The 24,562-nt window shown below is 43.3% G+C and overlaps 1 long non-coding RNA gene across 1 annotated transcript in view; it reads right to left on the bottom strand.

Moving 5' to 3' along the window:
- Positions 1-7,233: 7,233 nt before the first annotated feature.
- Positions 7,234-24,562, bottom strand: part of LOC116837848 (uncharacterized) — a 30,598-nt gene continuing 13,269 nt past the window's right edge. Inside the window, exon 3 of the long non-coding RNA XR_004376801.2 lies at positions 7,234-8,116. This is a non-coding gene — a long non-coding RNA (uncharacterized LOC116837848). The remainder of the gene's footprint in view (positions 8,117-24,562) is intronic.

Genomic DNA, 24,562 nt, shown 5'->3' on the forward strand with positions numbered 1-24,562 from the left:
GGAAAAAAGATAACATACTAAGGGGAATTTAGGAAGGCAGAATGTAATCTTCTGAGTTGGTATTTGGTCACAACACCAGGGTTAACAATCTTACACTTGTACAAAGCGTCATGGAAACTTTATTGACTACAACTGAAAAAGAGCTTGATTTTATGTTTTATCCATCCCCCAATCCAATTACCATAATAATAGTATTGGAGGGATAGCTCAGTGGTTTAAGCATTGGCTTGCTAAACCCAGGATTGTGAGCTCAATCCTTGAGGGGCCATTTAGGGAACTGGGGTAAAAATGTGTCTGGGGATTGGTCCTGCTTTGAGCAGGGAGTGGGACTAGATGACCTGAGGTCCCTTCCAACTCTAATCTTCTATGATTAGAATGATTTGGCACTTCTCTGAGAGGTTGTTTTGTCATTAAGAACTTGCCATTGTGATTTATAGAAAGCAGGGAAATACGGAGAGCAGCTTTCACACAGGCAACTCCATAGCCTACATTCAAATATACAAAACTTCAGAGGTGTCTAATCGTGATGTATAAGAGGTAAGGATTGCTAGGGAAATGAACATGAAACTGAAAGAGAGACACTACATACGTGTACGATAGCTTGACACTGGAGTAATGATAATCCATCTCTGAAACTGGAATTAATAGGTAAGGCCTAGCTAGGGCAAGATTTTCAAAAGTGACTAGTAATTTTGGGTGCCTCATTTTTGGGTGTCTGAGTTGATACCCCTTAAAGTGGCTTGATTCTCAGTGGGTGGATGCTCAGTTCTTTCTGAAAAATCAGTCCCCTTTAAGGGGTCTCAAGTGGGACACCCAAAAATGAGGTACCCCAAATTAGTAGGCACTTTTGCAAATCTTGACTGTCTGTATTCAGAAAAAACCCTTGGAAATTAAATTGGTCTGGATTATTCAGCTTCAGAGATCTATTGACATAAAGTACAATACCTTATTATAAAGCAATTCAAATCTAACAATCACAGTTTGTGTTCATTAGTTCTTTGGAAGGTCTGAAGGGGAGTGGACAAAATTAGTTTCAATGGTTGATTTAGGACAGGAGAGAAACATCTGCCAGATTCATAAGAAACTTGCTGGCTGAGTTCGGAGTTGGCAGCAGACCCTCTGCAGTTTTGGTAGATTAGTTCACAGTTAAAATCTAAACACTTTAATGAACAACTGCACTTATTTTTCTCACACCAGAATTATGAAAATTAAGACGCACTTTCCTGAATGTATTGAAAAATCAGTTTTATTTATAATTTGAAATCACATTTGGTATTTTTGAGCATAGTGGAAGCTGCTGCCTTCTTGTAAATTAAGGGCATTTGCAAGGCTAGCAGTACGAGAGCTCAATGAGACCCTGGAAATCAGTGTCCCATTTACTCTGCTAATGGCTAATAATCATCAGGGTCCAAATTCTGCTATCCTTACTCATGCCAGTAATCCCACTGAAGTGTCTTTGGTTACTACTGCTTACAAGAGCAAAGTGATTACGATTTAGCTCCAAAAGAACTTTTTGGTTTCAATGTATGATTTCCATAAAGATCATAGACAGCCCCATCCTGCAAGCCTCATGCAGGCAGAACTCCCACTGGTTTCATCAGAATATATGAGCAACTATGGATCCTTGTTTTAGAACATAGTGCTGTATTCTACAGTAATTGTCCCAGACCCTGCAGTAATACTATTTGAAGCTGTAGCATTTTTCATCTTTGTTGTAGAATACACTGGAATGGGGGGTTTTGTTTGTTGCAGATTCAGGTGAGGAATCCACAGTTAAACTCTAAAGAAACAAGATCCATTTCCAGGTTAATATCACTCATACTAGTAAAGAGAAACACAGAGGAAGATAAATACCAAATACCAGATATGTAGTCTGCAGCATTTCTCAGTAGGTTGTTTTTCAATCTTTGTCACAAGGTGTCAACTGTTGTTTAACATTACAGGGAAGCAGAAAAACAGGTATGAGTTAGGGCTGAGCTCTGGTTAAAATGCTTTCAGGTTCTTTAAATCGCTCCAGTGTTCTGCCCTATGAAATCATTAATGAACATCCAGCAGCAAGGACAATATAGAATACTGCACATTAAAGTGATGGAAGATAATGTGGGAGTTGTAAATGGTGCAATAAAATTATACATTAAGAAGAGCCCCAGGAGAATAATTAGGAGTTAAAATATAGCTGATTATGTGATAGAGATACTGAGCTTGATTGTAGGGCAACATCTCTATTTACATAATATTTAGATTAAGGATGGACAAACATGCTCAGATAAAAATCAGAATAGATTAGAATCTATGTTTCAAACTCAACCCTATTCCAAACATTTTGTGCTTTCAGTTAGGTTCTGATCCAGAGACCAGGGCAGGCAATAGAAAGATACCTTCTGACTTGAATGGACTGTAGTTCAAACCCTAACTAAATCTGTATTTGATATGAGGGTATTTTTACTTGAGTATGGAAATTCCTAAATATATTTAGCTACACTGTAAAACTTACCTTCCATATCCCCATGAAACCCACAAGTTTTCTGACACACAGAAGCACACTTTAAAAGAATCTTGTTTCATCGCCTGGGAGTGGTGGATTGAGAAGTTCTGACTCCTGGGTTTCAAGGAAATCCTTAAACAATGTTGAATTTTGTGCTAATAGCTTGATAAAGAAATTACTGCAAAAAGGTAGGTGTTTTAAGCGATGTTATCAGCCCCAAGACATATGAGGAACAACCGCACCATGTGATAGCTTTGTTTCTCTTCCCGTTCTCCCTGCAACACTGAAACAACATAAAGTAACCCAAGGCTGGGTATAATTTTGCATTAACAGTACAGTACATTGAAGTTATTGGGGCTCTGTCTATGTGATGCTCCTTGCAAGATCAGGTCCTAATGATAAGAAACCACTATTGTGAATAGCTGGGCTTCAGAGCAAAGAATCTGGAAGTTATTTATGAAATAAGCCCAAGGTTGGTATTGGGACCAATATTATATAAAATATTTATTAATGATTTAAAGGAAAAAAGTTGCAAAATCTGCACATGACTCTATGGATGCATCTACACTGCAGGGGGCTTTTTGGCAGCGCATAGCATGTATACACACATTGCCCCCCAGCATGGGTGTAAGTAGCAAAGAAGATGGTGAAGCATGGATTAAAAATATATAAGCTAATTAATTTTATAAGCATTACCAACATTTTTTTCATTCTGTAGGCTAAAATAAGGGTAAAATAACATAACAATTCATGATACAGTATAAGCTGATCAGCTGGGGGGGTCTGGAAGGAATTTTTTAATCCCCTGGGCCTCCCTCTGCACAGATGCATGCATGTAAAAATATTGAATTTCATAGCTGGCACTAATAGAGGTTTCCATCTGCTTCTGTAGCATCAGCTATTGGTCAGTCTGAAGCCTGGATGCCAGACTCTATGTCCATGTGTTCTGAGCCAGTATGACAAATCCTATGCTCCAGTAGCTAATGTTTCTATTAAAAGGGCAAAAAGAAAAGGAAACAGAAAGGGAAAATCCTATATTGTGCGTTGTGGACTTGGGCTGGACCTACATATAGCTAATTCTTAAGTAAATACAATGAAATATTTTAATGAATGACAGTTCTTTCTTTTCACTTAAAAAGATTGGCACTTGTTGGTAACACTATTTTTAATTCATCATTAATTCTGAGGTTGTCAGTGCACTAAACAGAGTGATTACAAAATAACTGGATTCAAATCCGTGTTATTTTGCAATCAAATTTTGAGGTTAAAGAGTTTCCTTGTTTCTTTTCTTTTTTGTTACTGAAACATTTAACATGTACTGTTTAGCAACAAAGATATTAAAAATGAAGACTGGAGGAGTTTTAATCACTCACATTTCTAATGAATCCCTCACTAATTCATATTCAGAAATAAGATTCTATTATACTGTACACAATAGTTCAATTTTCAAGTTAGCAATGGGGTGCAGTTTCCTACTTAATTTCTGGTGTTTGGAATAGCTGTAAAGCTGGTTTGAAATGGCATTTGCCTTATCTGATGGATGCAAAGGTGATCTGCAAATAAAAGTGATTCACTCATATTTTATTCTATAATTCTTACATTTTTCATTCAGACAGTAATTTTTCTGTTAATGAAATCATTGCTTACTCATCAGCCTGTATGGTAAATGAATGATTCCATGAGCCAGGTTCATCTTTAGTGTAACTCTACTGAAAACAGTTGAACTCAGTGGTTGAATTTAAGGTTATACCAGAGTTGAATTTTGGTCTGTTGTGTTAAAGTTATTTTATATTACATTTCATTTTTAAAATATTTTTCATATATTAAGCAGGCTTCTTATTTTTTGATATTGGAGTTACTGCTCTACATTATTAAGTTGTGAAATAAAACCTCACCCCAGAGAATTAAATGGAAAATTTAATCTAGCACTGCATCTCTTATGTAGCAATCTTCGTTTCCTGTCCTAAACTTTTGGGTAGTATTGATGTGCACTGTTGAACAGCTGCTACATTCCATCCCAGAATGGCTCCATTTTGTTTGTGGATGAAGTGATTCCTATATGCAGACAGAGCTAAATTCTGTCCTGGGGTATGCTGCCCTAAAGGACACGAAGGTGATCAGGAACAGTCAACATGGATTCACCAAGGGCAAGTCATGCCTGACCAACCTGATTGCCTTCTATGATGAGATAACTGGCTCTGTGGATATGGGAAAAGCGGTGGAAATGCTACATCTTGACTTTACTTAAGCTTTTGATATGGTCTGCCACAGTATTCTGGCCAGCAAGTTAAAAAAGTATGGCTTGGATGAATGGACTAGAAGGTAGATAGAAAGCTGGCTCGATTGTCGGACTAAACGGGTAGTGATCAACGGTTCCATGTCTAGTTGGCAGCCAGCATCAAGCGGAGTGCCCCAGGGGTCAGTCCTGGGGCCGGTTTTGTTCAATACCTTCATTAATGATCTGAATGATGGGATGGATTGCATTGCACCCTCAGGAAGTTCACAGATGACACTAAGCTGGGGGAACAGGTAGATACACTGGAGGGTAGGGATAGAGCACAGAGTGATCTGGATAAATTGGAGGATTGGGCTAAAAGAAATCTGATGGGTTCAACAAGGATAAGTGCAGAGTCCTGCACTTAGGAGCGAAGAATCCCATACACTGCTACAGGCTGAGGACCAACTGGCTAAGTGGCAGTTCTGCAGAAAAGGACCTGGGGATTACAGTGGACAAGAAGCTGGATCTGAGTTGACAGTGTGCCCTTGTTGCCAAGAAGGCTAATGGCATATTGGGCTGCATTAGTAGGAGCATTGCAGCGGATCAAGGGAAATGATTATTCCCCTGTATTTAGCACTGGTGAGGCCACATCTGGAGTACTGCATCCAGTTTTGGGCTCCCCACTACAGAAAGGATGTGGACAAATTGGAGCAAGTCTGGCGGAGGGCAACAAAAATTATTAGGGGGCTGGGGCACATGACTTATGAGGAGAGGCTGAGGGAACTGGGCTTATTTAGTCTGCAGAAGAGAAGAGTAAGTGAGGATTTGATAGCAGCCTTCAACTACCTGAAGGGGGGAGTTCCAAAGAGGATCGAGCTAGGCTGTTCTCGGTGGTGGCAGATGACAGAAAAAGGAGCTATGGTCTCAAGTTGCAGCGGGGGAGGTCTAGGATGGATATTAGGGAAAACTATTTCACTAGGAGAGTGGTGAAGCACTGGAATGCTTACCTAGGGAAGTGGTGGAATCTCCATCCTTGGAGGATTTTAAGGTCCAGCTTGACAAAGCCCTGGCTGGGCTGATTTAATTGGTGTTGGTCCTGCTTTGAGCAGGGGTTTGGACTAGATGACTTCCTGAGGTCTCTTCTAGTTCTAGTCTTCTATGATGCTATTATTCTATATCCATCCAATCACAGCCTTCTACAAAAGGTACCCAAAGAAGCCTATCTCCAGACAGCTCTGATGATACAAACTGAGGAGACATCCTGGTTCATAAAGCTAGATTTGGATCATTTGCTAAAATCTACAGAGTTAAGTGGCACTACTGCCAATATGGGCCTGGTGAAGAGCTAGATTGCCTACGCAACAGACTAGACAAAGAAGATAACTCAATAATCTTGCATAATATTATTGCATAATATTCCACTTTTCTTGGCATTCTGGTTGAAAAGCATGATCTAACTTCCTGGCATTACTCTGGTCTGTTCCAATTGCATGGAGTTTGTTGGAAACTGTGTCAAATATTTTTAATTTTCATAGGCAAAAAATGCTAGCAGATGCTTTCTCTTCCAAGTGTAAGTCATGAAATCAAGCAACCATTAATTGATCTTGTGGTATAAGAGTAATCAAATTTCTGCTCAATAAGATGATATTCCACCCTTATTCAGAGTAACAGGATATGTTTATTGCAGACTATACCACTCACGCCATTATGCTCAATGAAATGCAGGACTCCCCCCCAATGTGATAGGTCTAATCATATATGGAAGGACATAGCCATGGACGAGTTTGTCATTAGAAGTTTTTTGTTATAAGATTTATGATATTATATTAATAGCTCTGTTATGAGTCAGTCTTTCTACGGGTGATTCTGAAGAGTCAAAATGTTTAGTCACATATTTTCTATTGATTTCCATTTTCATAAAACTGCAGTCTTCTTGAGCTAGTACTTCTGTGTAACTTCAGTATGTGTATGCCTTGAGTTAATGGAATAAGAGGATAGCAGAAGTAAGTCGTTCCAAGAATGTTTGACTTTATGAAGTTGGTAATATAGCTGGTTAAAAATTTTCAACACAAAGTCTTTTTAATCTCCAAACCTGCATAAGGCAGTGGTCCTGTGGTCATATAATTAAAAACTATCATAATGCATATGAAGAAAGGGACTGAATTGTTGTTGCACAGACCACCTGAATTCTGACTTTTCTTAACTTTTGAGTGTTTGATTTTGCAAGCTTAATAATGTTTGTTTAGCCCAATGTTTTGGATATAATATAAAAATATTATAGATAAGTGCATATGAAAAATAGGTGTATAGCATATAGTACATATTTATTAAATCTTATATTAATTCTTTTACCTATGGTATTATGTTCTCTTTAGTATCCTAGTAGCTGTGAAATTATTGCCAAGAATAACTTAGACTGAAAGATCTTTCTTAGTAAAAGTGGTCACATGGCAATCAGTATTAGCTGTAACACAATGTACTGTACATACTTTTAAGCCCTAAGTAATAAAAATTCTTGAAGGAGCCAACCAAAATCCTTAAGACTGATTTCCATGCCCTGAGATCAGCATCACTAGGTGTTGGTAAAACAGGATCATCCTCTTTCCTGACTCTTTTGATGGAGTTGGAATTTGAGTGGTAGTTTCTTAAAAATGAAAATATACAACACTTCTATTAAAGTGTGTGTTTTAAGAGTCTTCCTTTCAGTGCCAGGCTCGCTACAGGAAAAGCTCTTTGTTTTCTGTTGTCCCCTCTGGTTGAACAAACGCGGGTACCTACTGAATTTAAACACTATTTGGTGGTCTTTTCCTGAGCACAACTCCCTTGTGGTGGCTTCCACCTCAAGATAGGTGTGATGGCAAGAAAGAAGGCTGTGGACTGTCTGCCTTCAATACTCTTTTCTATTCACCGAAGGAGAACACATCTTGATGGCTCTCTCTCCTGAGCCCATCTACCTTCATACTATTGAAACCACTGGCAGAAAAGTGGGACAGCATGAATCTGCCTTTTTTGGACAGAACATATTCTGACACTGCATTAAGAGTTCCTCTAAAATCAGTCAGCCTCAGATCTAGTAATGCTGTATAATACAATGGTTTGATATGATTATCATTCTCTTGTAGTTAATCTTACATTATAAAATGGTACAACAGCATTGCACCAAGATACTACGTAACATTTCCAATATGTCCTGCCCGAGAGCTTGAAATCCTCGAAAAAGTAGTAAAAGTGAGCGTCATGGGGTCCACTCACTGCAGGTGGTAGCTCCTCCTGGTCAGTCTGGGAATCAGCTCTCTTCAGTTCCAGCGCCCCCTTCTGCTTCTTGCTGTATGCTCTATTGCTGCTCTCTCTCACAGCAACTCCATCTTCGTGCCTTGGCCCTCCAGCCAGGTCACTCTACATATTTCTTCAATCTGGGGTATCAAAGTATTTCCTCACTATCAGTCTCTGGCCATCTTCCCATTCACTGCCCCCATGCCACCTCCTCAGTGGTTGGCAGGGGAACCCAGGCCCAACCTCTACTCCAAGTTTCAGCTCAGGGACCCTTTAATCAGCAGCCAAGGTCTGTTCCCTCCTTGGCTTTACTACCTTTCCCTGAGCCCTTTCCTTACCTTCTATCTCTCCCCCTACCTCTGGGTTTGCCAACCTCACAATTCCCTCTTCCCAGGGAGTAACTGTAAGCTGCTGGTTCTAAACCAGTGGTACACAGAGCCCTGGGGATATGCAGAGGTCTTCCAGGAAGTACATCAGTTCATCTAGATATTTGCCTAGTTTTACAACAAGCTACATAAAAAGCACTAGCAAAGTCAGTACAAACTAAAATTTCATATAATGATTTGTTTATACTGTTCTATATTCTATACAGTGAAATGTAAGAACAATATTTATATTCCAATTGATTTATTTTATAACTATATGGTAAAAATGAGAAACCAAGCAATTTTTCAGTAATAGTGCACTGTGACACTTTTGTATTTTTATGTTTGATTTTGTAAGCAAGTAGTTTTTAAGGGAGGTGAAATTTAGAGCACACAAGACAAATCAGACTCTTGAAAAGGTTGAGAGCCCCTGCTCTAAGCTACTTGCTTCTGTAACCCCAAACCCACCTCCCTTCTCCCAGCAAGTGTCTGCAGCCTTTCTTCCAGCTGCTCTCAGCTACTGGGCTTTATACAGCCCCTCTTCCATCCTGTCCATCTGAGCCTCATTTAATTTATCCCTGCTCCCTGGCTCCTCCTCCATGTGCACCCTGGGGAGTTAAGTGGCTCAGCTAGCCACCTTAACCCCTTCAGGGCTTGTGTGGCGTGGACACCCCCATCACATTGAGCAATGGTGGTTTGTAGCAGGGTGGTCACCTGCTCCGGCCCTGAAAGGATTATAACCAGCCCTGCGAGAGGGCTGGGGCTGAAGGAAAAGCCTAGGGGAAAGCATCCACAGCTGGGGCCAATCCCAATCAGGCCACAGCTAGCACTAAAAAAGACTGGGAGCCAAGTACTCAGGCAGTCTCTCTCTAGATGCTGAGAGGGATGGGCCTGGGTGGTGGGAGCTGAGCAGGGTACCTAGAATGGAGCAGGGCTGGGGAGCTCCAGCCTGGAAAACCCCCAGACTGCAGGCCTTGCTATAGGCTGAAAAAGGTACTGGGGTTCCAGAGGGGCAGCCCAAGGGTAGGCAGAGGCAACAGGTTCAAACCCTCCTTGCTGATGATGAGTGGCAGTCTGCCCCAGTGAATGGGGGCTAGATGGTGACTGGCAGTAGCCAAAGACTGAGGCAAGATGGGGATAGGGGGTTCCCTGGGGAGGGGAGACCCAGAGAGACTGTGGGGTACTGCAGGGGGAAGAATCCCGGCAGAAGGAGCACCGGGGTCTGGGAGGGACATGGGGGCAAGCGGCAAGGTGAGACACTGGCCTGCAGAGGGTGCTCCAGAGGCTGGTGAGCTAATTCCCTGGATGACCAGCAGGAGGTGCCACAGGGGTGAGTCCTCACTCTGTTACATGGTTGTACTGAATGTTTCCACAAAAGAGAAGATGGGGAGATTTAGGGGGAACGTGTTAGTATTAAGGTCACCACTAAGTAAGTGGCCTGGTCTTTGTGTTAACCCCATTGCTTTACTGCAAACAAACAGACCGTCAGTTAGTTGAAAGGTGACAAATTTAAAAATTGATAAAAAGAAATATTTTTAATGCAATGTGCAATTCACCGATGCATAAGATTATGGAGGCTAATAACTCAACAAGACTAGATGGGACTCATGTCTGACCCATTATGGCACTCCTTTGTTTCCTGCACTGGGTCTTTTATATGTGCTGCTGTGAAGAGAACCAACACAGAGTACCACTTCTTTGCATGTAGGGGTGTGGCGTCCCACTCTGAGGCCTTTCCATGGCCTGTCATCTTTTCCAGCATAGCAGAACTGCTGTGACTACACTGTATTTTAAACCTTGCATATCTGGGCAAGGATATTAGCTGAGCAGGATTTCCTTCTCGCTGTATAAGAACAGCATCTGCCATTACTAGTCTGTCTAGAAAACAAATGACAAAGTTTGCAAAGGAAGCAGGTGCCTGGGGTGGCCAATGAAAAGGGGCGGCAGTGCATCCATGTCAGGGCAGAACGTCCGGATCGGCGGCACTTCAGCGGCAGGTCCTTCACTCACTGTCTTGCTCCTCAGCGACACTTCGCTGGCAGCTCGATCAGGTTCTTCTTCTTCTTTTTTTTCTTTTCTCGCCGCTTGGGGCAGCAAAAAAGCTGGAGCTGGCACTGTCTACACAGTGCTGAGCACTCTGGCCACAGTCAAAAAAAGCTGGGCAGCTTTTAACTTTATCTATTTGAGTTATTTCATTAAAGACTATGTAAATTATACTATGGGGAAAAGTTTGTCTACCTTTAATTAAAATACACATGGTATAGTACCTTATAGTCCTTATATATTTCCCTGACTCCTTCCCCAGCTGCTGCTCCTGTTTTATTCAGTTTCTCCTGCTGCTCAGAAAGCAAAATGCATGACACAAAAACCTATAAATGGCCATACTAGGTCAGACCAATGATCCATCTAGCCCAGTATCCTGTCTTCTGACAGTGGCCAGTGCCAGGTGTTTCAGAGGTAATAAACAGAACAGGTAATCAAGTGATCCGTCCCCTGTTGCACATTCCCAACTTCTGGCAAACAGGCTAGGAACACTTCAGAGCATGGTTTTGCATCCCTGCCATCCTGGCTAACAGCCATTGATGGCCCTATCCTCCATGAACTTATCTAGTTCTTTTCTGAACCCTGTTATAGTCTTGGCCTGCATAACATCTCCCAGCAAAGAGTTCCACAGGTTCACTGTGTGTTGTGTGAAGAAATACTTCCTTTTGTTTGTTTTAAACCTGCTGCCTATTAATTTCATTTGGTGACCGCTAGTTCTTGTGTTATGAGGAGTAATAACACTTCCTATTTACTTTCTCCACACCAGTCATGATTTTATAGATATCTGTCATATTCCCCCTTAGTTGTTCTTTTTCCAAGCTGAAAAGTCCCAGTCTTATTAAGCTCTCCTCATATGGAAGCTTTTCCATACCCCTAATCATTTTTGTTGCCCTTTTCTGTATCCTTTCCAATTCCAATATATCTTTTTTGAGATGGGGTGACCAAATCTGCATGCAGTATTCAAGATATGGGCGTACCATGGATTTATAGAGAGGCAATATGATATTTGCTCTGTTATTATCTATCCCTTTCTTAATGATCCCCAACATTCTGTTCGCTTTTTTGACTACTGCTGCACACTGAATGGATGTTTTCAGAGAACTATCCACAATGACTCCAAGATCTCTTTCTTGAGTGGTAACAGCTAATTTAGACCCCACCATCTTATATATGTAGTTGAGATTATGGTTTCCAGTGTGCATTACTTTACATGACCTCTTATTCCAGAGTTCCTGTTAATGCTTATTATTCTGGCAGGAATGCTCCCACAGCTGCTTCCCCTCCTTCCATCAAATGACCCTGGAGACCAAAGTACTGATTCTTCAAGAGGATCAGAATACTTTTGATTCCTACTCAGTAGTCAGGGGGAGCTGAGGGTGATGAGCTCAGCCCCTACCCAGGTGACTGGTAGCCAAGAGACTTGAAGAGTCATGTATACCACAGAAATGGTTTCGCTTTGTGGGGCGGCAGTGCCATATGCTGTTGCTTCACAATTTCAAGAACAAACGTTTTCAAAAGTCACTTTAAAATGTTGCTGCTTCATACTTTAATTGTGTTCTTATTATGTGTCACATTACTATATCCCATACCAACTATCACATGCAGAATCTGAACACTCAGCCAATCTCAGCCAATTATAGCCCACTGACAGGACAGAAGAGCAGGCACAGGCTACTAACATGACTGCAAGTGGGTGGAAGAGCAGACATTGCCACTGGCTTCCAAGTTGGAAAAAAATGGTTACTCATCTTCTCGTAACTGTCTCTCTTAGAGATATGTTGCTCATATCCATTCCAATTAGGTGTGTGTGCGCCATATGCACAGTCATCAGAATGTTTTTCCCTTAGCAGCACCTGTCGGGTCGGCTGTGGAACCCCCTGGAGAGGCATCTCCATAGCGGTGAATATAGGTACCTACCAACCTGCTGCCTCCCCCAGTTCCTTCTTGCCAGCTACTCCGACAGAGGGGAAGAAGGGTGGGTTTGGAATGGATATGAGCAACACATCTAGAAGAACAACAGTTATGAGAAGGTGAGTAACTGGTTTTTCTTCTTTGAATGTTTGCTCATATTGATCCCAATTAGATGACTCCCAAGCCCTACCCTGGAGGTGGGGTCAGAGTTATGCAATCGCTGACTGAAGCACTGCTTTACCAAATGCCACATCACCTCTGGCATGCTGGGTGATGGCGTAATGAGAGGTGAATGTATGAACCAAGGACCATGTTGCTGCCCTTCAGTTTTCTTGAATAGGAACGTGGGTGAAGAACGCCACCGTTGAGGCCTGCGCCCTTGTGAAATGTGTCATTAGTGGTGGGGCTGGAACCTTAGCTAACTCGTAACACATCCAGATGAAAGATGTGAGCCAACATGAGATCCTCTGTGATGAGACCGGGAATCCTTTCATCTGGTCTGCCACCATTATGAACAGCTGGTTAGACTTCTGAAATAGCTTTATGCGCTCGATGTAAAAAGCCAGTGCTCGACAAACATCCAGTACGTAGAGCCTCTGGTCTAGGCTATTGTGAGGCTTAGGATAGAATACTGGTAGAAAAATGTCATGGTGTGGAATTGTGACACCACCTTTGAAAGAAAGGCAGGGTGAATTGGACCTTGTCCTTACAGAAAACTGTGGTGGGGGCATTCAGAGGTGAGGGCCTTTAACTCAGACACCCTCCTCGCTGAGGTAATGGTGACCAGGAAATCTACCTTCCATGGTAGGTAGAGGAGCAAAGAAGTCACCAGTGGTTCAAATGGGGGCCCCATTAGCCTGGAGAGGACAAGGTTAAGGTCTCATGCCGGAACTGGTTGTCTAACTTGCAGGTACAGATTTTCCAGACCCTTAAGGAAACGGCCAACCATGGGGTTGGCAAAGGAATGCCCGGCTGCTCCTGGGTAGAAGGCCAAAAGGCTTCCAGGTGCACGTTAATGGTGCTAGACCCTGCTGTTCCAGGTGCTCCGGGATGAGCGGTATGGGCACCTGTAGTGGGAGTGTGCAGCCTTGAGTACACCAGAATGTAAACCTCTTTCACTTAGCCAGGTAGGTAGCCCTAGTGGAGGGTTTTATGCTACCAAGTAAGACCTCCCTCACCGGCTCCAAGCACATGAGCTCTATGAGGTTTAGCTATGAAGCTTCCAGGCTATAAGATGGAGGGACATGAGGTTGAGGGTGGTGAAGGCAACCATGGTCTTGGGTGATCAAGTCCAGGAACAGGGCCAACATGATCGGGGCGTCCACTGACAGCTCCAGGAGCGTGATGTATCAGTATTGGCGAGGCCACACTGGTACCACCAGTATAATGGCCGCCTTGTCTCTGCGAATCTTGAGCAGGACCTTGCGTGCGAGTGGGAACGGTGCAAATGCATACAGCAGACATCCCATCCAGGGAGGAGGAACATGTCCGCAAGTGAGCCCGGGTTGCACTTCTAAAAAAGAGCAGAATTACAGGCACTTTCTGTTGCTTTGTGTGGTGAACAGATCAAGCTGGGGAGCTCCCCACCTCTGGAAAATGTTGTGTATGATGTCTGGGTGGAGAGAGAATTCATGGTTGTGGAAGGATCTGCTGAGGCAGTCCACTAGCTCATTCTGGGCATCTGGGAGGTAGGACACTTCCAAGTGAATGGAGTGGCTAGGCAGAACTCCCACAATAGGAGGGCTGGGCTCCACCCTGCTTGTTGATGTAAAACACCGCAGTTGTATTGTCCGTCATAACCGCCACGCACTGGCCTTGCAGCTGGGCCTGGAAGGTTTGGCACGCTAGTCAGACCGCCCTCAACTCATTGATGTTGATATGAAGCAAGGGCCCGTCCTGAGACCAGAGGCCCTACATCTGAACATCTCCCAGGTGTGCGTTCCATCCCACCACTGACGTGTCCGTTTCCAGGGACAGAGAGGGCTGAGGTCTGTTGAAGGGAACTCCCTAGTACACTTTTGAGGGTCAAGCCACCATCGGAGGGACTCGAGTACTTGCACCGGAATGGTGACCACAGAGTCTAGGCTGTCGCACCTCGGATGGCAAGGCAAGCTTGGAGAGGTCTGAGCCTCAGTCTGGCATCCTGTACCATGTATGTGCATGCCGCCATGGCCAAGAAGACTCAGGTACTCCTTTGCTGTAGTGGTAGGGTACTGTCTGAGCCTTGTATGATGTCAGTCATCGCTGGAAGCGAGCCTCCGGCAGGAACACCCCAGCCACACTGAGTCCAACACTGTACCAAGAAACTCTATTCTTTGGGTCGGTAGCAGGGTTGACTTGTTCATGTTGAGAAGGAGACCCAACCTGTTGAAGGTTGAACTGATGAAGCATAGCTGAGACTCAGCCTGTTCCCTGGAACAACCCCTGAGCAGCCAGTAATGAAGGTATGGGTATACCTCCACCTGCCTCCGATGGAGGAAGGCTGCTACGACTGACATGCACTTGGTGAACACTCAGGGGGCTGTTGACAGGCCGAAGGGGAGGACCATGAACTGGTAATGGTTGTGGTTGACCACAAATCGGAGGAATTGTCTGTAAGCAGGCCGTATGGATATATGGAAGTACGCATCCTTGAGGTCAAGGGCGGTGTATCAGTCTCCTGGATCCAGAAAGAGAATAATCACACTTAGGGAGACCATGTGGAACTTCAACTTTTTCATGACTCTGTTGAGGCCTCCCAGGTCTAAAATGGGTCTGAGCTTTGGAAATTAGGAAATATCAGGAGTAGAATCCCTGCCCCATAGCTCCTGAGGAACCTTCTCCACTGCCCCTGAGGTGAGGAGCATCTGCACCCCCTGTATAAGGAGATGCCTGTGAGAATGGTCTCTGAAGAGGGATGAGGGGTGAAGCAGTATTGGAGGAAATATCCCACTTCTACTATGTGGAGAACCCAGCAGCCCAATGCTATTTGGGACCAAGCATGGTAAAAGTGGGACAGACGGTAGAGAAAACAACGGAAAGGATCTGGTGCTGTGGCTGGTGCACCACCCTCAGGCACACCTTCAAAAGGCCTGCTGTGAGCGCAAAGAAGGCGTAGTCGGGCCCTGGCCTTGGCCCTGGCTGGGGGGAGGATGGGATGTCTTGCGCCTGCCATTCCTGCCCTGCTTTCTCTAGAGATCCTGCCTCAGCCGAGGGGGATAGGAGCGCTGTTGCAGCTGAGGCTTAAAATGTTTACCTTGGGTTGCTGGTGTGTGCATGCCCAATGACTTCATAGTAGCCCAGGACACTTTAAGGCTGTGCAGCCTGGAGTCCGTTTGCTCCACGAAAAGGCCTGCACTATCAAACAGCAGGTCCTGTAGTGTTTGCTACACTTCCGGGAGAAGCCTGGATGCCTGAAGCCATGAGCTTCTTCTCAGAGTGCTGCCCAAGGACAGGGTTCGTGCGGCAGAGTCCGCAGCATCCAGTGAGCCTGTAAAGAGGTCCATGCCACTGCCTTGTCCTTCTTCACTATTGCCGCAAACTCTGATCTCGAGTCGGTGGCATCAATACTTTAAACTTCAACATGGAGGTCCATGAATTCAAGTTGTACCTGCTGAGGATAGCTTGCGGGTTATCTATCCTTAGCTGCAGCCTCCCAGTAGAATGGACCTTTTGGCCAAAATGTCTTTTTCGACTCCTTAGACTTTGAAGTCGGTCCTCGTTGCCCGTCTCTTCTTCTCATTCACTGCAGACACCACTAACGAGTAGGGCTGCAGGTGCGAGAAGAGATACTCATACCCTTCGAGGGTAAGAAGTATATCCTCCTCACCCACTTGGCTGTCGAGGGAATGGATGTAGGGGTTTGCACAGAGTTTTGATGATGTTTTGGATAGTTTTTATGAGGGGCAGAGTGACCCTGGATGGCCCTTCCGGTGTCAAAATGTTGACATGGGGTCCTCAGACTCAACCACTTCCTCTGCCTCCAACCCCATGTTGCAGGCATCCTGTGTAGTGGGTCCTGATGGGCCCTGCTATCAATGGGGGGGCGCTCCCTAGGCTGAAGCCCTGCCAGCACTTCATCCAGCAATGAAGATGACAAAGCCAGAGGTGGCGCCAGGCCCTCCTGTCCTTCCCATTCTCTGCTGTTGTCCTGTTTGGCACTTGGCTCTCGGTGCTGATCCTCAGCAGGTACTGGGGATCAGTGCTGCTCGGCTGGTACTGGGAACCAGTGCCGCTCAGCCGGAGCCAGAGACCGGTGCCGCTCCATCTGTGCTGGGAAATGGTGTTTTGGTGCCAGTGATGGGGAGCGATACCTAAACGGAACGGGGGAACCCCATCTGGAAGCTTTTGCCAGAGAATGGTGCCATGATGGTAGTGTCAAGAAGCAGTGCCATGGGGAGGAAGTGCCATGTTGGTGAAGGTCACTACCTCATCATGGCAAGATTTCTTCTAGATAGTGCCACTCCCTGCGGTTCCAGAGGCCTGTTTGTGCCAGCCAGGAACTGAGGTGCTGTCATGGCCTCAAAAGTGTCTGGGGTGGAGGGGAGCTCCAACTCCTAAACCTGGCACTCCTTGTTAGGAGAGTCTATGGGCACTGGACTCAATGGACTCCTTTGAGAGACTGAAGTCAACAGTGTCGTCTCCTGCAACTCTGGCACCAGGTGCTCCTGCACTGGATGCACTCTGATTGCGCCACCTGGCACTGCTGTCTTTGGCGCAGCGGAGCAGCCTCTGTCCATCTTCCTGTGCTGCTTTTGCAGCACTGGGGAGTGGAAGCGGTGCCAAGTTGCCTCCATGGGCTTTGATGGCAGGGAGCACTGGTGTCAAGGGCCTCTTTGGCCAGAGTCCTTCCTCAGCACCACATCACATATAGAGGTCGGAGCACTCTGCATGGATGCACTCGGTGCCAGACCCTGTTGTCCTGAGAACAAAGGGCCGCCTCCATCAGGATCTGCTTGAGCCTCAAGTCTCGCTTTTTCATTCTCCTTGGGCGGAACACCCTGCAAATTTTGCACCTCTCTGTCTGGTGCGCTTCCCCCAAACATTTAAGGCAAGAGTTGTGGGGGTCACCCATTGGCATGGGCCTGTGGCAGGTTCCGCAGGGCTTAAACCTGTGGGACAGAGGCATGCCCCATAGCCCAGGGGAAGGATATGGGGGGGACACACACAACACTCCAACTACTCCTATCACTAATTAACTCAACTAACTACTTAACAACTATAACTATAAACTAAGAACTATGAGCTATAACAAATAACAAGCTAACGGAAGCACTTGAGAAGCAAGCGACCGCAGTTCCAACAACCATCACTGGTGGTAAGAAGGAACTGAGGAGGCAGCAGGTCAGCAGGTACCTATATTCACTGCCATGGAGGCGCCACTCCAGGGGGCTCCACAGCCGACCCGATGGGTGCTGCCAAGCGAAAACTTTCCGACAACTGTGTACGAGGCATGCACACACCTAACTGGTATGGATATGAGCAAACACGAAGAAGAACACACACTTATTTGCAGGAGAGACAGATGAGGAAACAGCATGGCTAATACTGCTCAGCACCGCTCTTGACTGTGACCTTTCTGGAAGTTTAGTGTAGGGAAACTCACACACATCAATTATTAACAACTTGAGACCATTATACTTTTGTTTTGGTTGGCAGATGGAGGTGATGGGGGGGGTTAGATGGGTCAGCTTGCAGGTTTTCTCTAGCATATTGCCTAATTGAAAAGCTTGATTCTGCAAGGTTAAATGGTATTTGAGGGTATGCAGCACCTCACAGGAGATGCTCAGAACCTGCTAGGATCTGGCCCAGAACTTCACCTCGCTGATTCACCTGAAACATACCTGTATGGGGGCCCTGCATTGCCTCCTGCCTCCTGCAGGACTGCTCAATCCCCACAATGCCCTGTGGAATCACTGCCCTGCGTCCAACTCTGATTTGACTACTGTATGGATCACACTCCACCCACAGGATATGTCTGTACTTTTCCAAATTTACCCAAGGATCTTTACAAAGTTAAATGTAGGTTTTTCTTCCATGTGTTTCCATTACATTTTACTCTTAATGTTCTTGTGTGTTGCCCACTATTGAATCTAGTCTCCTATCACATAAGCTCCCTGTTCTATGGGCACTATGTAAACAGCAATGTTAGTAGCTCTTTTTGCCGCCCCAAGAGCCAAAAAAAAAAAAGGCGCTGCCTCGCTGAAACAAAAAAACCCCCTGAGCACCACCACACCCCAACAAACCAAAAAAAACCCTAAAAACCTCGGAGCACCGCCTCATCCCAAAAAAACAAACAAAAAAACAAAACAAAAACCGAGCGCCGCCCCGCCAAAATAAATACCCCCCCCCTCACAGTGCCGCCCCGTCACCCCAAGATTGCCCGCCCCTTATAAGGTGCTGCCCCAAGCACGTGGTTGGTCGGCTGGTGCCTGGAGCCGGCCCTGGTTCTCTATAAGGGACAAAACATGAGTGTGCACCAGTTTAGATGAGGACTTTAAAAAGGTCTCAGCTTTGGTCTGATTCTGCTCCTATTGAAATCAATGGTAAAATTCCTTTTGACATAACTGGGGACAAAGCTAAGCCATCACTGAACAGAAGAACAGCCATACTGGGTCAAACCAAAGGTCCATCTAGCCCAGTATCCTAGCCAATGCCAGGTGCCCCAGAGGGAATGAACAGAACAGGTAATCAAGTGATCCATCCCATCACCCATTCCCAGCTTCTGGCAAACAGAGGCCAGGGACATCATCCCTGTCCAACACAGAGCACTTTCAAAATTCCCAGGCTTAGCACACTCCATTTTTAAGCAGAACTGCCCATTGACCTGGATGGGGAATTCTCAAAACACAGGCAAACAAAGAACAACAACCTTAATGACCTAATGGCACAATCTGCCTTTTAATTAGGAGGGGGTACCAAGTGACTGTATCTCTCAAAGCTTATGCTGAAAGTAGACATTTGAACTAGCCCAGAATCTAACCTCATTTTAACATCCCTGGTTTATAGTCACAATTTATACAGTACAGTATTGTATGATGCAGAGTTTCAGCTGTTGATCCATTTGATTATTAGAATCATAGATTATTAGGGTTGGAAGGGACCTCAGGAGATCATCTAGTCCAACCCCCCGCTCAAAGCAGGACTAATCCCTAAATGGCCCCCTCAAGGATTGAATTTACAACGCTGGGTTTAGCAGGCCATTACACTTGTGCCATGTTATAATGGCTGCTCTAACATCGCTCATGGATACAATAACATCACTATCTTCCTTTTTCCTTCTGCTCTGTGCATATTTATAGTGCCCGCCTTCCCAGGGTCTCAAAGCACTTTACAGACATTAATGAATCTAACCTCTGAAAACCCCTGTAGTTACTCACAAGGAATTATTATTCCCATTTTACAGATGAGAACACTGAAATAAATATAAATACTAATGACTATAAAATGACAATAATACTGTGAACCCACTTTACGTGACACTTATCACTTGCAGATTTCAAAAGGCTAAAAAGTCAATATCTGCCTGTTACAGAGAGAGAAACTGAGGCACGCTGGTTCAGTGACTTGCTCAAGATAACACAAAAGTGTGTGGTAGAGCCAAAAATAGATTTCAGGTATCCAGATTTCCAGTCCAGCATGATCCAGTGATTCAAGGGTGCTTATAAAACACAGAGGGTAAAGTAACATAGCGTGTCAGTGGCAGAATCAGGGACAGAGTCCAGGACTCTTATGTACCAAACTACTAAACTCTAAATCACCCTCCCTTTTGGCATCCATGAGGCAGAAAGAAAGATGGCATTATCAGCAGCCACAATTCAAAATTCAAATCATGAAAACCAGCAAAATGTTACTTTGTCTAATATATAAAAATAAAACAGCAGTGCATAAACAGAGAAGGATTCTTGTTTAAGAAACAAGTTGTGAAAATTAAAATAATTTGCAATATGCCATCCTTTTGTAAGAACTGTGTACGTAATGCATGTAGAAAAAAATCACACACTTGTCTACTTCCTGGCTTGGAAATGGGCTCAATAAACATAGGTTTGCTTTCCGATTGGTCAGCCTCTTGGCCTTATTTAATAACGCTCACCACAGGCCTCTTGGCTTGTAGAGACAGGCAAGCTGTTTTCCTTCAGAACAAAACAAATCTTGATTCTTTGCATTTGCTAGTAGTTTTGATCTTTAATTATGACCATTCTTGATGCTATGATTCATAAGGTAGTGTTCTTTGTTTTTCCCCTGAAATGAAAATCAATTAGATGGAGAGGCTAAAAGAAGCAGAAATTAGGTTAATTCTTTGAAGACTAGTGTAGCATGTCGGGTTATTAATAAATTCATAGGTTCATCTAAGTATAGCTAACCAAATCAATTCCTTGCCATTTCAAAGGCCATGCAGGTACTGGTGTACCTCAGTCACTTCTATTCTCTGCGTGTGGCACACAATAGTTTAGTTTCCTGAGGGCTGTAATATTTTCATCTAATCTGGGTCATTGGGCTCAGTGCAAGGATAACTGGGTGGGGTTTAGTGTCCTGTAATGTGCAGGAGGGGATCTCGTTGTCCCATCTGGACTTAACTCTAAGATTCTGTGATTTTATGTATGCAAGCATATTTAATAGACTACCAGAGCTGGTAAAATTATTAGCTCTTTTTTTCTCTTCGTCTACAAACGGTTCATAGCTCTTACAAACTTGTTTGCTATTCAGAGTTTTTTGCCGAGTGGATTGTGAACAAATTTTCAGGCTACAGACAACTGTGAACTACTTGCAGTGAGTACTGTCTTTATTGAGCTATTCAGAATTATTGACTCACTATCGAGTTGTGTGATTGCACAGTTACATGGGTAAATCCTGACATATCAAGATGAGAATATGCTCTTACAATGAGTAGTCTTGTTAAATTGGGCGTAACCCACGGCTGACGTGGTCTAGCTATCTACAGGACACAGATGGTGTAGTTAACTACACTATTTTGCCTTCCCGAATTACCTCAGCCTAAAATAGAAGCATCACAAGGGAAGATAAGTAATTCCATACTAGCTCAACTCTGGCCTAATTCTAAGCAAGTAAACAACACTGCCATACTGTACCACAAGGCACTAGGCTTCCGATATGAGCTAAAATAATAAATGGATAAGTACAAAAACATTATAAATAAAATAGTAATAATAATACTGCAGTACCACACAAGTCCCAGGCATTGAGCAGGACCTCACTGTGCTAGGAGCCATGCAAACACAGAACAAAAAGATGGTCCATGCCCCAAAGAGCTTACAACAAAATACATTTATGTAGCACTTTCTTACTCATTCACTACTCAGTCACTCACTCATTATTATTTGTATTAGAGTAATGTGTAGAAGCTTCAACCAAGAGGGGGCCCCATTGTTTTAAGCTCTGTACAGATATGCAGTAAACAATTACTCCTTCTCCATAGTGTTTACTATCTTACGTTCAATCATACAGACAGTTATGCATGTGGTTAACTTTAAGCATATAAATAGTCTTATATTCATAAGTATGAGCAGGATTGGGGCTTAGTTAAAGACAAGACAGAAAGGTGAAACAAGGCAGTGGAGAAAAGGGATAATAGTTTTGACATAGATTAGTTGTGTGCACATTTTATAAGTATTACAGCATTTATTGTTTGTTGATGGACAAAAATAAGCAAATCAACTTGGCACCTGCCTAGCCATTATCATGAAATTAGTCCATCTTCAAAGCACTTTATAAATATTAATTAATATTTTCAACACCCTATGAGATGGGTAAGTAAATATCGACTGCTTATAGATTGAGAAACTGAGGGAGAGAAAGATAGATGAAAAGATTTGCTTAAGGCAACACAGTGAGTCAGTGACAGATCTAGCCTTAGAATTCAAGACTTCCTGGCTCCCAGCTCTCTGCTAAATCACTAAACCACACCTCTTTCTCAGCAGTGTCTTAACTTTCTCTTCTCCAACTCCATCCTCATTTCCTTCCAGTTTGATTTCTGCCCACTCCCCCTCCACTGAAATCACCCTGGCAAAAACTCTAATTATATCTTCCTTCCCAGATGTAAAGGTCTTGTCTCCAAGTTCATTCTCTGTCTTTCCACTGCTTTTGCCACTATAAACCTAACCACTTCTCACTGAGACTGTGTGTTCCTTGAGGGTTCTATGATGGTAGCTTTGCTGATTGCTCCTTTAGCATTTCCTTCAGTAGATACTCTTCCTTCTCCTCTTCCAGGTTTCTGCTCCCCGGAGTTCTGTCCTTAGCCAGTGTATTTCAGTATTAGTAATAAATCTACTGTAATGCATAACGTATTGTTTAAGTTGATGTATCAGATCATAATTAAATGATTTACTAATTAAACTGAACTTCCTGACCAAACGCACAGAAGACTGAATTCAACAGCATGAATTAGTGAGTGAAACACTCAAAACACTTTCCTTTTTGAGATTCAGTGTGTTGCACCAGGCAAACCAATTGTGAAACAACTGAATCCATTTCAACCCGGACTTAGAATGGTTTGTACAGCCTCATGTAATATTGGGCAAGTCACTTAATTCCTCTGAACCTCAATTTCCCCACCTGCAGCATAGGTATAATGCCTAGCTCAAAAGCATGTTGTGAAGCTTAGAATAGTAATGTTTGCAAAGTGCTCTGAGGTTCTTGGGTAATGGTGCTATAGAAGCACAACTGATTATATAATTAAATATGTAGTGACATATAACAACTTCAATATCTGTAGAATATAGGAGATATTTCTTTAGCAGACTGTATGATTTGCAGCCACTAAGCAACATATTGAAAACATCATTTTGAAATTAGTGATAGGTAGTGGAGTAAACTAAATATTTCTTTCAAGACAGCAGGTATAGAATCTATCACTGATGGTAACAGACCTGATCGAACTGGAGGAGAAAGTGGGAATTGATGAATAATAAAGCTTAATTCCTCACAATGGGTTTTAATAGTCTGTAAATAGGAATTAACGTTAAGAGAATCTGTTGTATAAATATTTTCCTTTATAATTATATGCTGCTTTGAACCTTTAGTTTGCTTGAGGTTAAATACCTCACAACAATGCCTGTGACCTATCTGACATACCTGGTTGCGATTTCACCTGATAAACACTCTCTACTTGTTTATCCCATATAATGTCACATTTTTTGGCTTTCCCACATCTATTTAGCATAGGTGTAGACTCTGAGGCTGCAAACACTTGGACACATGCACATACTTTCAATACAAGACTATTCCCAATGTAAAATTATGCATGTGCAAAAGTGTTTGCAGGATTGGAACCATAATTAGTAAACAGCCCATAGATGTAGAGGAGTCTTTGTTTTAAAAACTCATCCAAAAAAGCAATGGAAATAAATTACACTTACAGTAAAGCAAGGTCCTGCTTCAGCCCCAATAAAAGTCAGTAGCAAACCAACCATTGATTTTAATAGGAGCAGGACTGGGTCTCAATGTAAAGTCCATTGATCTGATTCTGATCTTACACTAGGGTAGAACCATGGACACATTCTGTCAGAATGTAGCTAATACACAACTATTCATTCCAACTTGTGGGCGACATAGAACTTCAGATCATAAGGTTTTCCTCCTATATCATACCAGGCAAGATGTTACAATATTTCCTAACACTGGCAACACAGGATTCTCCAGAAATAAAAAATCAAACAAATGTAACTTGTCATCTGTATCTGGACTTTTGTCCAGATTTTTAAAGATATTTATGTGTTGCTTTGCTCAGCATTGCAACATTTATGTAATTTAAACGGCTAAATCCCATTTTCAAAAGGACTTCAGAAGAGCCTAAGTCTGACTGAAAGTCAAGTACCCATCGCACTGAATGCTAATTCTCTCAGAACACATTGTCATACTAGCTTGGGAAGTTTCACAAAAATCCAGAATCAAAGAGAAGAATTTAGGTATTCTGATTGACAAAACTAGCTATTTTAATCCCCGGGCCATGTGCCAATTCAAAAATCCAGCTCACTGAGGGGTGAAAGTGGCCAGGCCATTTTTAAAGGATGGTCTAGGAAATATTAAATCAGACTTGTCCTGATGTAGAGACTTGGAAGATGGACTAGATAATTTGCTAGATTTTTTTTTTACAAGACTAGTCTATAATCATAAAACACTGTAAACAGGTGCTTTTTCATTGTATGGACCTCTCCATGAAAGAAAGATAATTATCATAGACCATTTCTTCTTCAAGCACCCCAATTCTTTACTGAATGGCTCTCAAAACAATTCATTTTGCAGCTCACCAGGAAAGGCTGGTCCATAGAC

The sequence above is a fragment of the Chelonoidis abingdonii genome, chromosome 10 (assembly GCF_003597395.2).
Source record: "Chelonoidis abingdonii isolate Lonesome George chromosome 10, CheloAbing_2.0, whole genome shotgun sequence".
NCBI lineage: Eukaryota > Metazoa > Chordata > Testudines > Testudinidae > Chelonoidis > Chelonoidis abingdonii.